General features: G+C 41.0%; 1 long non-coding RNA gene across 1 annotated transcript in view; it reads left to right on the forward strand.

Annotated features, from left to right (window-relative positions):
• The window catches only part of LOC141497542 (uncharacterized), a 48198-nt gene extending 39529 nt beyond the window's left edge, over positions 1-8669 (forward strand). The window contains exon 3 of the long non-coding RNA XR_012471351.1: positions 6474-8669. This is a non-coding gene — a long non-coding RNA (uncharacterized LOC141497542). The remainder of the gene's footprint in view (positions 1-6473) is intronic.
• Positions 8670-13535: the final 4866 nt, after the last annotated feature.

The raw sequence follows: 13535 nt of genomic DNA on the forward strand, positions 1-13535 counted from the left end.
CTGTCACTATGTTAGAGACAAGTTACAGTGTCTCTAACTGTTGTTGATTAGACCAATATGAGCTCAGAATGCTCTATCACAGGTTGGGCACAAATAGTTCATGTGAACACCTGGGGTGTTGACTCTTAAACTCACACATCTCTCATTTCCTTTGAACTGCTTCCATTCTGCCTTGCTCATAGAACACAGTACCCTATCTAATGAGGGTACACCTTGCTGGGCAGTCTTGCTTCAATATTTCCCATGCTGTACAATCATTTCCCAAGTTCTTATCAGAGATCTCAAGAGTGTCCTTGCATCACTTCTTCTGATTCTCCTGTATTCACTTGGCCTGGGTAAATTCTCCATAACTCATAACTCCATAAATATATTTGCCAAGTTTACACTAGGTATTCGAATCTTTTGGGCCCATTGGATCTTATGTTCTCTACCAGTGCACACACACTCCATGCTCCTATGGTGAGTGAAATCTTCTTTGAAGTAGGTTTTCTTCATTTTTTGGTGTTTCAATTACCTGCTACAGTAATAAGGCCATGTTTGCATAAACAGACAATTTCAGGTGACTCTTCTTCACCCCAGGAGGCTGCTCAGAGTCCAGGGGGGCAGTTGAATGCCTCTGTTGCTTCCAGTATGGATATGACCTTATGGTCTGGGCTGCCTGTGTATAGGGTTATGTGCCAGTTTATCCACACTTGCTGCTTCATCATGTGTCTGTTGCCTCAGGACTGTGAGATCAGACTAGTAAAGTGGTGTGGGTGATGTCTTTTGATTCCTGCATGAATTGGATTTAAGTGAGGCAGAGTTGCATGAAGACATTAGTCTCACTCTCTCTTCTAAAGTCACCATGGTGCAGTAGGATGACAGAGTCAAGACAACTAGTGATAGCTCTAGATGCAGTGGATGACCTTGATGTCTTTGATGTCTAACCTAGCTCACAGTGTTCCACAATGCCCGCTTCAGCAAACTTCATAGCTGTTGGAATGAAGTGTTCTCATTCGTCCATTCCACCAATGGAAAACTGTCTGTCCAGGGGTGGCTAGGTGCCGCAGTGAATAGAGCACCGGCCCTGGAGTCAGGAGGATCTGAGTTCAAATGCAGCCTTAATAATTACCTAGCTGTGTGGTCTTGGGCAAGCCACTTAACCCCATTTGCCTTGCAGAAATCTAAAAAAAGTCTGTACAGCACATATAACCCTTTCCATTCCAATTGGCATCACAAACAGGATCTGTACCACAATGCAGTTCTAGGAAAAAGTCAGAAGAGATTAAAAGAAAAGAGCCAGAGATTCTCCTGTGGGAGGATCTCCCCTAAACCTCATTAGCAAAGAAATAGGCTAAAAACACAGATCCATGTGAAGATAGGGGAAACATTTAAGATAGGCTGAACTGCAAAAAGGCATCAAGTGTTTGGAAGATATCCCCACTGAAAAAGGGAAAGAGATAAGTAGGGTAAGTAGTAGAGGTTGGGCTTTATTTACTGCCTATAAGAAAATGTCTGAGAACCAGGACAAAGTGTGGGAGGATAAAGTAGCTTTGGAGAAAGAGTTAATAGAATTACAGAGCAAATTTTTTCTTTGTTTTTTAATTAAAGATTTTGTTTATTTTGAGTTTTACAATTTTCCCCCTAATCTTACTTCCCTCCCCCCACCGCCCACAGAAGGCAGTTCAGAGCCAATTTTGAATGTTGCAGTATCAGACTTTCATCTTAGGAGATCAAGTTAGAAATTTTCAGGGAGTGATTGAAAAAGCTGAAGTTTGAGTTGCCCAGTATATGTACAAAAAATGAAACGGGAAAGTGAAGAAATGGAAAGTTTATGCGGTTGTAGCCTCAGCCATGCCATATTGAGACCCTGACAAAAGGAATGGATTAATGAATGAATTAAATGGGGATGAGATAGAAGATAAGGCATGGGAGGAGCCCAATAAAAAAGTCCCTGAGGAAGAAAATGAGGCAAGGATCATTAGAAGAAAGAAGGAAGAAGATCAGGAAGGGAACAGAATTTTAAAAACTATTACTGAGGATTTTACTCAACAGGAAATTACAAATATTAGCAGAAGCCAGGGGAACCTCAGCTATCCTGGGTGATTAGAATTAGTGACAGAGGGGTTGGGAGTATGTGTGTTGACTCCATCGATTGCATAAATTTTATGGGAATAAACAATAATTCATTTGTGCAGCATCCCATGCCTGAACATGGGATGCTGACTAGCCACCAGGCAGGTGCTGAAAATACTAATTTGTTAGCTTTGGTAGCTGAGGGTTGTAAGGAACAATAGCTGACAGATTCTATGTGCCCCCGAGGGGACCAACCTTGGTTTTTCTCAAAAGATGAGATTCAGAAATTAAAAGAGGAAGTAATGAAAATGGTAATAACATTGGGGGAATGCATACACCTACTATTTAACATGTTGGGGGCCCTCCATCGAAATACATTGGTAAACACTGTCCCTCCAGCTTATAAACATCTGATGATGACTTTGTTATTAGGAGAATCTGGAAAACCTCTGAATGAAGTATTAGAGAAAATTTCACAGTTAGGAGACTTGGGAGAATGGGTGACACCATCCTTTAGGGATAAGACAGCAAATTGGGAAAGAAAAAGAAATAAAGGAGGATGTGCCAAGATAGAAAAGTTGTCCCAAAAACATTTGTTTAATGCCTTACTTAGGGCCAGAGTGGAGTGAGCAAAAATAGGTGAGCAACCCACTGGTGAATTAAGAAAGATAAATAAAGAGAAGAAGTGAATTCCCAAGTGAAAGAGCTGAGGTAAATGCCTAGCTTTATCCTGTCCTTGATCACTTGAAAGAAGATTAGGAAAAAGACCAATCTCCAGTGCAAATGAGGATAATAAGGAAAAGAGATTGCAGACCCCATATCACTATTACTCTATTGAAAAAAATGGTTCCATTGCTGTGGCTATAGCATTAATTGACACTGGAGCAGAGCCCTCTTTAATATATTGGAATCCTAATAAATTTAAACATGGGAAAACTGATTATCACAGAATTAGGAGGAAAAGAGATACTTGCCAGACAAATAATGTTGCCAATTAAGATTGGACAGTTACCTTGAGGGAATATACAGTAGGGAGTTTACCCATTCCTCAGTATGTAATTGAGATTGATATATTAAGATGAATGATTTTTGCAGTTACCTGATGGATGTTATCAGGTTGCAGTCTGTGCTTTAATTATCAAGGCTTTGTTAGTAGGAAAAGTAAAAATGCCTCCAGTTAAATTGCCATCCCCCTCTAGAACTATATCTTTAAAATAATGTAGAATACCTGGAGGACAAGAGGAGATTACTGCCACTATCAAAGAATATGTGGAGGCAGGAGTGCTAACCCCTATCACCAATGTATGGAATAATGCTGTGTGTTCTGTAAGAAAATCTGATGGGACTTGGAGGATGACAGTAGATTACAGATAATTAAATAAGGTTGCTACTTCTTGATGCTGTTCCTGGTTCCTGACTCTATTACTCTAATGGAACATATACACAAGTATCTGAGGCATTGGTATGCAGTGATAGATTTAGCTAATGATTTTTTCACAATCCCCATAGACCCCTCCCAGTGGAATCCATTTGCTTTTTTACCTGGCAGGGAAGACAAAATACATTCACCCGACTGGCACAGTGCTATATACATAGTCCAACGATTTGCCATATGGTAGTGGCAGACCATTTAGATGAATTAAAAGCTGATGAACAAATAATTCACTACATTGATGATATTTTAATACAGGGAATGGATCAGTTATAAATGGTAATAGAACATATGAAAGATAAAGGATGAGAAATTAAACTAAACAAGGTACAAGGTCCTGCCCCAGCAATAAATTTTTAGGAATATAGGGGAATAAGGGACATAGAGAAATACTCCCCAAAGCTAAGCAGAAAATCCTGGATTTCATACCCCACCATGAATAAGACTGAGGTACAAAACTTTTGGGATTACTTGGGTATTGGAGAGCTCCTATCCCCTATCTAGGCCAAATATTAATTCATTCTAGCAGGTTACTAGGAAGAAATATGAGTTGAGTTGGGGACAAGAGGAAGAAAAGACTTTTGAAGAAGCCAAATCAGCATACAAACTGCCCTTGATTTATGGCCTATAGGGGAGGGGCCCATGGAATTGCAGGTCTCCACTCCAGAAGGTTATGCAGACTGCAGCTTGTGACAAAAACAATAAGGGAAAAATGAGCCCCTTGGCTTCTTCTCACGAACACTACTGCAGGCAGGGGAAAATTATTCTCCCTTTGAACAGCAGCTCTTAGCTGCCTATTGAGAACTGGTTGAGCCAGAACAACTGATCATGGGGCATGAAGTGATTTTGCAGTCAAAAATTCCTATGATACAGTGGATAATGAGTACACCTGCCTCATGTAAAATTGGACATGCTCAGGAAGCCAATGTTATTTAGTGGAAGTGATAAATTCAAAATAGGACAAGTAAGTAAGGAATTTCTCCACTATATGAAAAGATTTCTGATATGTTAGTGGCTCAAAATGTGGTGCCACCAGCCAAAACAATTCCAAATTCATTAGTAAAATGGGGAGACGGCTATAACTGCTTGAGGAAAGAAGAAAAGAAACAAGCCTAGTTTACAGACAAGTCAACTAAGTATGTAGGCCAAGTGAGATGTTGGAAAGTGGTAGCATATAATCCTACCCCTTCAGTGACTTTGGAAAATATTGGACAGGAAGGAAGCAGTCAACTGGCAGAATTAATAGTGCTTCATGCAGCTATTAAAACTGAACAAGGGAAAGAATGTCATATTTTTACTGATTCATGGGCAGTAGCTAATGGTTTGACTACATGGTTACCCATATGGAAGAGAAATAACTGGCAAATTCATGGGAAAGGTATCTGGGGAAAAGAATTGTGGCAAGATATATGGGAATGGTCACAATGTTACTAACATCTCAGTTTTTCATGTAGATGCTCACACCACTGCGGGCACATCAGAATGTGATCATAATGCCCATGTGCATCAACTAGCAAAAATAGCTGTACTTCAACAACAACAGTACAGTGAAGATTACACCCTAGCACAATTGGTGCAAAAATAAGTGGGACACCTCAGTTCAAGCCTTTTATAGGTGGGAAGTAGATTGGGAAATTTATCTTTTGATCTCATTTGAAACATATTTAAACTGAATGCTCTATTTGTCAGATGGAAAAGAAGTGATCCATCCTTCACACCATTAAAGGTGAACTGGCCCGAGGAAAATTACCTGCTGAGATTTGGCAAATACATTATCAAGGTCCTCTCCCCTCTGATGGAGGATGTAGATACATGTGCACCTGTGTGAATACTTAACTTTGTAATGCTAGTGGCCTGTCATCATAGGAATGCTACACAAAAGAATGGTTGTAGAATTATAGATATCATTACCTTCTACTATGGACCCCCCTTACAGATACAAAGTTATAATGGTTCACATTCTAAGGGAAAAGAGATTGAACAATACTGTACTTATAATATGTAATGGATATATCATATACCTTCTTATGCTCAGGCAGCAGGATTAATAGAAAGAATGAATGGGTTATTAAAAGACAAACTTAGAAATATAGGTGATAATTCCGATGCTCATTGCACAGAATTAATCTGAGGCCCTACAAGAACTCAATAACCAAATCTTTTTTTAATTTAAATTTATTTTTTATTAAAGATATTATTTGAGTTTTACATTTTTCCCCCCAATCTTGCTTCCCTCCCCCCTCCTCCCCACAGAATGCACTCTGTCAGTCTTTACTTTGTTTCCATGTTGTACCTTGATCCAAATTGGGTGTGATGAAAGAGAAATATAACCAACTCTTAAAGATGCATTTGACCACATTAGGGTGAATAATGAACCCTAATATTCAGATAAGAATGTAGGGACTGAAGAGCACAACATTACAATAGTGGGCTTACAATCCACATGCAAGATCACCCTTCTTAGGGACTGCAGGCCCTGCTGGTTATGATTACATACTATGGCTACTGTAGACTTGCCAATTGGGAAAAATAGGAATTGTCCCTACAGGAATTGGGAATAATAATTCTACCTAGTCATTTTGGACACTTTGCTCGGAGCCAGTCTGACTGTAGAGGGGACACATGCATTGGGAGGAGTAATAGATTCAGATTATGTAGGAGAGATTAAAGAATTTTACAAAACCTTGGTCCAGAAACATTAGTGTGCTCTAGGGACTCTCAAATAGTTCAGTTGGTGAGTTCCCCCTACTATAAAGAACAGTGGGAAGAGATGACAGTACCACCTTCAGTTAGCACTTGAAGTGATGGTTTTGACAGCACTGCTTTAAAAGTAGGATCCAAGGTATGAGTCAAGAGACACTCTGCTGATGTTTCCCTTGCTGCTGAAATAATAGCAGAAGGAAAAGATGGCACAGTGGTAGTAGTTTTTACACAGGATGACAAAATTCATCAATGTCCTCTAACCCAACTGTTCTTGTATTAATAGTGTCTTGCAGTCTGTTTAGTACTTTTGGAAGGAAAATGTGCACATTGGAAACAGAACTCTTTGGTGTGACTAGGAAAAGTGGTGGCAAACACTGGACCTCATGGATGCTGGGTCTGCCAAGAACATCCTCAGACACGGCGGAGACCCCCAACCAGACATGGACTTAACAATACTGCAGAGCAGATGCCTCAACCCTACCCTTGGCTTACATATGTATCTCCACCATTGATTGGTTCCCCACTGGCTTGCCTTTCTATAATGTGCCATATACTTAGACACAGTATTTTGGACTGTACTGCTATCCATGTGAGGGAAAAGCCCAAATCGGCCCCTTTACTTATTCATGTTTTAATTTTGATAACCTTAGAGATTTCTCCCCCAATTTTACTCATATAGCCAAATATGTAATAATTGTTCTCAACGTCCTACCTTGTTTCAGGTGAATAAAGTGTACATGCATGTGTCTGCAAATTGTTGCTCCTGGTGCCCCAGTGCTACTACATTATACTCTGGCCAAAGCTTTCAAAATGCCAACAAGGCAGTGTGGCCAAAAGATCCTCCCCTTTACTGGGGAACTTTACAACAACCTTTGAAGGTAGACCTTAAACCCTACCCAACCCCAGGCTGTAATCCTACAAATGAATGGAATCACTTGATAGAGCATTTAATGAATACTACCTTGTGATCTATTTTCCCATGTGGAAGGTACAATCCTCCCCAGGTTGTATGGGAAATTATCGAAAATAAGAATATGACTCATTTGGGTGTAATGACCACCTGACAGCCTTTCATTGCTTAATCCATGTCAGAGTTATGGACAATGTGCATCAGGAGTACTTAATCCAGGCATTCAAATGTACAATCATACTAATATGCTCCTCCCATTACATCATATATCTCAGAGAGGATCCTGGGATAATTTTCTTTGGTGGATTTGAAAGACAGTATCCTTTTTGATATCTTGGGCAGGCTATATTGACCAAGAGATATTGACCAGCATTACCATGACAGTTAAGTTGATAGCTAATAAAGTTGCTGAAGGGTTATAAAACCTTCAAGAGTCTGTGGACTCATTGGCAAATGCTGTTCTTGATAACAGAATTGCATTAGATTATTTACTTGCAGCAGAGGGTGGGGTATGCATGGTGATTAATACTTCCTGTTATGTATACATCAACAACTCTAATATACATCAGTGATGTGAAGCTGCCTCTTAGATGAAGGATACTAGGCAACAATTGAACTATATGAGATAGTCTACAAAAATATTTTTATTCTATTCTTCAAATCATTGTATTTATATTAATATTGTTATTTTTGTGAAATGTATTTATTAAGCTATTTAACTTAATTTATCTCTTCTAGACTACAAGATTTTTCTTATTCCAAGTGAGTCCATTGTATTGTATTTCCTCTCTTTGTGGAATGTTTCTGGTTCCCCGTGTGAGTTGATTTGTACCTCGTTGTGAGGAAGTGCTTGTGGTCTCTCACTTAAGATGTTGTGTCTCTTATGGTGAGGGAGTGTGTGTGATCTCTCACTTAAGATGTTGTGTACCTAATCCAAAGATAGGTCAGATCTAGAGGCTGAATGAAGGGTGAAGGGTTAAAATGAGATCTTCCCTGTCAGCTGTCATGGTCCAAGGATAAGGAACTTCCCAAGCCCAGTGAACCAGGGCATGTTTAATCAAGATATGTTCTGGGCATACTGCATTGAAGCATAATTGATCAAGACACGTTCTTGGGCAGGGAGTGCTGGGGAACATTCCTAGTGAACATGTTTGGGGTCCACACCTGGGGACTTGACCAATCCCTAGGTGTTTACCACAAGACACCTGGAGAAAGTGATTGTACTCAGAATCTGAGGGTGTTTTGACCAAAATTACAGGATCATTGAGTTTGGTGGAGAGCCCATTCATTGATCAATAAGTTCAGTCCTGTAAACCCTTGGATCTGCACCACTTTTGTTTGAACACCATAAAGGTTTTGGGAAAGTGGGCTTTGGAAGTCCATCCCTTCAGAGAGGATGCTCTGCCGAGGGGACTTTCCCCATCGAGACCCTGGAGGCTGTGTTGTGACATCTCTGGACTTCCCTAGTCAGATTTCCAGGTTTGTTGGAGCTTCCTTGGTTGGGTGATTATTTTTTCTCTTTTATCTCTTCTCTCACCTTTATCTATGCTGATGTTTTAAATATATGTAAGTGTGTATAATCTTGTGTTATAAATATATTAAACATTAAAATTCTGATTTAAAGACTTAAAAGAGAGAATGTGTATCATTGTGGGACAGATTCAAACTGATCAAATTTAAAGTCTCTATAGCATGTAACCCTTTCCATTACACCAGGATCTACAAAAAGCGGTAAAAGACAACCCCTTCATTTAAAGAACTTCCAATCTATGGGGAAGACAACAAACAAACAGATGTACATGAATCAAGGTCTAGAAAGGTTGAGGAAAGCTTACTCTTGAAAATGGGACTTTGCTGGGTGGTAAAGGAAGCCAAGAGTAATCTGAGCCCAGGAGGAAGAATATTTCAGACCAAAGAAAATTCTGGGAACTGAGAGATGGAGAGTCATATTCATGGCCCATCTGGAAGTATAGAAAGCCTGAGTTACGAAAGGCTTTGAAAGTCAAAAGGCAGTTTGTATTTGCTGTGGGAGACAATAGGAAGTCACTTGTGAATGTTCAATATGGAACCAACAAGATCAGATCTAAATTTTAGCCAAACTATTTTAGGGGCTCAGTGAAGGATGAACTGGAGTGGGAAAAGACTTGAGGCAGGCAGACCCACCAGCAGTTACTGTAGTAGTCGGCGCATGAGGTGATGAGATACTACACCGGGGGAGGGGTGAGGGGTAGCAATATCAGAGGAGGGAAGGGGGTATATTGAAGAGATATTGAAAAGGTAGGAGTGACAGGACTCTGAATATGAGCTGTGGGAGATAGTGAGGATTCCACGAAGACTCCTAGGTTTAGAGCCTGAGGGCCTAGTAACAGTGAACTGCCCTCTACTCAATGGGCAGGAACAAATGCATAATTTTCGACTTGACAGAAAAAAATTATTTTATTTGACTATGCATATTTTTTCATTGTAAAAAGAGATTTAATGAAAACACTTGAAGAGTTCAGGGAGGGCTAGATGTGGCAATAGGCTGACATACCTGTTGAGACATGGGCAGGGACTGGGGATGGCAGGGATTGCAGAGAATGGGGTCCTACAAACAACCTGGGTTTAGCCTGGTGGATGCTAAAGAAGGTTGGCCCTGAGGCTGAGGAGAGTAGCAGTTCAGATTTTCCTTGTTAATTTTGGCTATTACAATTTCAGGTTTATTGAAAGTCAACTAGTCACTCAATACTGTCCAAAAGAGGGGAGAATATAGTTTTGCCCAATGGATTTTTATTTCTTTTTGACTAGTTTTAGTTAAAAAATAATCACACACAAAACAAGCTATACTGTCATGTATAAAATATAGAGGCCATCTCATCTATAAAGATGGCTTCATAAGGAAAGCAATGAAAACTTCCATATTGATGGTTATGGGTGAAAGCTGTATTGAGTACAAGAAGATAACTCCTTAAGGTCTTGGGCAGAAAGGGAAGAAGTCATTGAAAAACAACTAAGATTGATCTCAAAGTTCAGTGTGTGTGTGTGTGTGTGTGTGTGTGTGTGTGTGTGTGTGTGTGTGTGGTGGGATGGAGACAGGAATTTGGAGGCTTCCTAGCACAGACATGGCTGCCAACCAATATGCGTCCAGGAGGTTTGAAGCCTGTATCTGTCTTATGCTGCTGACACTGAGCAGATGTCCATTCTAACCCCTTTCCATTTTCCCCACACTCTTTTTCCTGGCATGGGTGGGTGTCCTGGTTATTATGCCTTCTGCTTGGTCTCACCAATCAGAACCTTCCCTTGGGCTTCCCTCACATGTGACCAATAAGATGGAGGATTAGACATTTTCTCTGATCTTGAAAACCTCTCAAATTGCTTATAACAGAAATTTTTGTGCCAAAAAAACCTGGCTAAGTCATCTGTCTGCTTTCTTCTCCACATTTAAACATGCTGATCTTCACGGAAAGGGAAAAAGAATATTTATGTGTACAAATTACATCTTAAAAAGAAATATTTGCATGCTTTGTCCCCTTAAAAAGTCATCCAATGTTCTTGGTTTAGTTTTTGAAAAAAATACATACTTCTTCAAAAACACCAAAGAGTAATAACAATAACACTGTACTCCTTGCTTTCCTCCAGCTTGGAAATTCTGTCTGGGGCCTAGTTTTCAGTCCCATTATGGAGAAGCAACATCAGAGATGTCCCTTTTGCTTTCTGGTAAATGATTCCAGGCCCCTGATGGGGAGCACCTTTCTAGGAGAGAGATTGGTTCATTTTCTTTGGGTTTCTGATAGGCTGAGAGGGTCACTCAACTTGTATCTGTTCTATGAAAGGAGGAAACCTGTACTAGATGATCTCCAAGATCTCTTTCAACTAGAAAGAGAGGTGTCGAACATGAGAAACCAGTTAAAATGCAGTTCAGAAAGATTTGCTAGAAGAAATAAAACTACAATAAAATATATAGAAAACATACCTCTTTAAAACTGAACCAATAAGTAGTTTCTGGGATCCTTCAGCATGATAGACCCCATGTCTACCTGATCTTGACCCTACCAGCATAGAGTCTGTAGCCTCTCCTGTCCCAAACCAGACCTCTTGGAATACAACTCAGGAAACATTTTCTGCAACCCTCCAGTGTACAAACTGGACTTTATGGTTGTCAATGGCAATACAAAGAGGAAAAATGACACCCTGTGGATAGGGGGGAAGGAAGATGAGTGGGAAGAAGGGACAGAGACACAGAAAGAAAGAGAGAGAGAGAGAGAGAGGCATCAGTGTAAATCAAATCAAGAGAAAAAACAAAATTAAGATGAGAAGAGGGCACAGAACCTTAGTGAACATTTTGTTACTAAATACAGACATAACATGACAAGTTCAGAAGGTCTAGACAGGATCACACAGGATCTTATTCTCTTCACTATGGGTTTGACTGTTTGTGTTTAATGATTACTGCCAGGTCCATGATACAGAAAAGATGTGTATGTTTGAATCATCGGTCTCTGCTTGCAGGACCTTGGTCTAGAAGGCTGAGAGGGGTGGCACTGGGGGATGGAGATGGAGGCCAGGGTCGAGAATATCCACAGAAACTAGTGGGATCCAAGCCAAGAATCAAACCTGATCATGCATGTCAAGGGCTTTGTCTGTCTGCTGTCTCTCTGTCCCTCTCTTTCTTTTTCTGTCTGTCCATCTCTCACTCCCCCTCTGTCTCTCTTTTCTTCCTCTTTGTCTCTGTCTGTTTCTATCTGTGCACACATCCCTGGAAGGGAAGTTCTAGTTGGAATACAGCAGGATGATGGAGAAAAGCCCCAAGGAAACAAGCCCCACTTCTCTATGGGATCTCCTCCTGTCACAAAAACTCTTTCTCTGGTGCTGACTCTCTTCTTCAGAGAGGACCATTCTTGGGTGAGGATGTCTGGAGCAGGCTGACCCATCCAGTTAGTAAGGATGCGCCCAGAGACCTGGTAGTTCCATGGAGTGAGGTGCCTTGGAAGCTGTTGGTAGGGTCTTTTGTCCTGCAGGGGAGAAGGTTCTTGGAGGAGGAGCTCCTTTCAGCAATGTGTTCCAGTATATTGCTGCCAGCTGCCCAAACCCTGTCTGAAGTCAATGTCTCTGAGAATCCAAATGGCAGCCCCAGAAGGGACCTGAGAACACAGGTCCTGAACTGGAAGAGACTACAGAACATCTGTTGCCATGTGGCAAAGTTTCCTAGCCACCCTTTCCAGCACCAGTTGCATCGTCATTCATTTCCACCCCCTGCCCCAAACGTGCCCCTTTCCATCATCACAGTTTGCAATCCCCTTGGACCCCATGGCACGCCAAGGCTCTCCCTCTACCACCATCACTCAGTAACCTCTCCAGGTCCCTTGAGCATCTTTCCATCCATAGTGACACCTAATAGCACTTCTCTTCTTTCTCCAGTAAGTTCAGTGCCTGTGCCTTGAAGTTTCTCTCTTCCCAATTTCTGTTCTCTTTCTAGAGGACATCAGGGTATATTATGATACTCCCTCAATCATCCCACTCTTCTCTGAGTCCAACTTAACTCACTTTCCATGACCTTCTCCTCTACCCATCATACGGTAATGGTACATCCTTCATCTTGTCATCCACCATCCACAAGTATTCAACTTCCACTCCCCTGAACTCTGAATTCCTTCACTTTATCACATTCTGTTGTTATTCCACTTCTCTATCTGCCTTACAACCCCAAACCCTCCACTTCACCCTCACCTAAGCCTCCAGTTCTGGGACTTCTGGATTTGATCCAAGGCCATCATTCTTCCATGCCTACATTCTCCTGCCTTTCTCCATCTTCGCTCCTTGGTGAACCAGTTTAACTCTAACCTCACCTTTTCTCTTGAGTCTTTTGCCCTTTAATCTATAGATGATCTTCCCTGCCCAGCATCAGTCCTGGATGACTCTCATCCTGTACTGTCTTAGCCTTTTCTCACTACTTGTTGAATAAAGCTGGAAAAAAGTCATGAAACCAGGGTGACAGTCCACAAATAATTCCTATTACCTAAACTCAGCTGGGCCCTGATTGTAGCAGGGCAATTGTTTCCCATTTCCCTAAGCAATTCAGTATCCCACATACCACATTGTTTTTCCAAAACCTCCAGATATTTCACATAAGCCCTCCCCACCCCCACTCTGTCAACTAGGAATCCTTCTTCATTTCAGTGAGAAAACTGAGTCTATTCATTGAGAACTCCCTCATCTCACATCTCTTACATCTGTGATAACTCACCTTCCTCTACTATCTCCTCCTCTCCTGTCCCTCAGGAAGAGGTGATTCTTCAGAACTAGTTAATATCACCCTCCTCACTCCTCACCTCCAACATTTCAACCAATGAAAGGGATGGGATGTGTGAAGTACAAATGGATTCTACCCATGAGAAGCAAGTAGAGCTTAGGCCCCTGCTAATGTATTATGACTCCTTGCTTTTGCTCATCTGGTCA

This window comes from Macrotis lagotis, chromosome X, assembly GCF_037893015.1.
Source record: "Macrotis lagotis isolate mMagLag1 chromosome X, bilby.v1.9.chrom.fasta, whole genome shotgun sequence".
Classification (NCBI taxonomy): Eukaryota; Metazoa; Chordata; class Mammalia; order Peramelemorphia; family Peramelidae; genus Macrotis; species Macrotis lagotis.